This window comes from Perna viridis, chromosome 4 (assembly GCF_037379345.1).
Source record: "Perna viridis isolate PV_CMFRI_1.1 ecotype Kerala chromosome 4, ASM3737934v1, whole genome shotgun sequence".
Classification (NCBI taxonomy): Eukaryota; Metazoa; Mollusca; class Bivalvia; order Mytilida; family Mytilidae; genus Perna; species Perna viridis.
In genome coordinates, this window is record NC_142448.1 from 36,161,669 (window position 1) to 36,163,523 (window position 1,855).

Genomic DNA, 1,855 nt, shown 5'->3' on the forward strand with positions numbered 1-1,855 from the left:
AGACTTGTATTCTACTGCAAAAGACGTCACTTTTCAAGTTTTGTTGATTGTTCGATGTGTACGCAAGTGCGTTTTTGCTCAAATGGAGCTATGCCCATGCAAATTCTGATATATAGATGACATTTTACACTTTATGACCTTATCCGTGTCGAATTAAATTTCTCAATTTACAACTATAATTTTATTGTAATAACATTTCATTTGTTTCAGCGTTTCAAAAGGAAAAGTCAAAAAGGGAAGTTGATATAAGGCACCAACCATTTTAATGTCAAGCAGATATGGGCCTTGAAATTTTTTGGATTTTTTTTCCAGATTTTGTGGAAAACAATTGTTTACCCATTCAATAAAAAAAATCTATATTATTATACATCTATATCCCCCATTATTAAACGAGGCAGATTTTCATATATAAATAAATTGCGTGAAGAAATTTTTTATACCACATTAAATCTGAGCCACCTCAAATTAAAAATAAACGATGAAACATACGGCAATTACATAGATAGTTATAGATTGCACTCTGCGGCTAATAAAAACTATATTGGAACACGAGTATGTATTAGCAATAGGTAGTTGATTAAAAGGTACTACGGCGTTCACTGTGAACTGATTGTCCAATATGGAGTTCCGTTTCTTAAATAAGGAAACAACCTGCATCTGACATAGATAGTCTTCCCTTTTCATCGGATTTAACCTTCAAGTAATAATCAAGGGAATCGAGATTCTAGCCGGAAACAAAAGAATACATTTCAGGGACAGATACAAACAACAAAGAATATGAAATAATAAAACAAAATGCACATACAAAGAAACTAAAGCAAATGAACAACTCAACTCCACCAAAAACTAATAACTAGGTGTATTGATAGGGAAAGCATACTCTGCTTTTCTAAAAACACCCACCGGGTTGCTCATAAAAACTCAAGTCCAGAATAGAGAAAGAGGAAAAGAATGCGTAAAGGCGGGTGCGCATTAGAAAGCATGAAATGCTAATCATTCCATTACGCTTGCGTTCATGTTCTCGAATTTGTTGTTTTTACCTTTTAGTTTTCTTTTGGGTCTGATGTAACTTTTATTATTCTTGACACTGCTTTATCCATTGGTTTTTAACTCGTTTTTTTGGTTGTATCATCGGTTTTAAACTGCTTTACTTCCTTTGAAACCTACTTAATTGCGTTATGACTGAGTTTGAATTATCACAGTATATCAAAATGCATCCAGTTTGTTTATCTTCGAATGTGACGTTACAAAAAGGAGACTTCATTCTCTTTAAATCTCATTGTATTTTAACCCATAAATAAGATTTAAACAGATCGACAAGCTTTAACGTTATTTATTTATCCTTCTAGAGCAAAGATATTCTCTTCCAATTGTCTACTTGACCTTTTAAGTTACATTCCAGCTAAGAATCATGTTAAATTTTATTCATGGTTGGAAAAACTACATATTTTTATTTTGATATTCTGTCTGCCTACAGATGTTAAAAATTAGAATATTCGTAACATTCAAATCATATGTATATTGATTTTACTGGCGTTTCCACAATAATGACTAGGCTGTCCTCACATTTAAAGTCGAATATAACCAGATTTCGTTGTTTTGTTGGGTATTAACGATGATTTGTGCTAAAACTCAAACTTTGATAACTGGTAAAAAAAAATACAAATTACGAAGGTTTTACACAGTTTTGTTTTGGTCGTCAAAGGTAATGACTGGTCATTTCCCGACACCAATTACCATCCCACATCACTCTTTGAAAGGTCAAGCTCTATCGACCTATTTTGGTGAAAACGTTCTTGACAAGCAAAATAGACTATTACGAAGAAGCCTCGAGTTGCTACATCATTTTCGAATG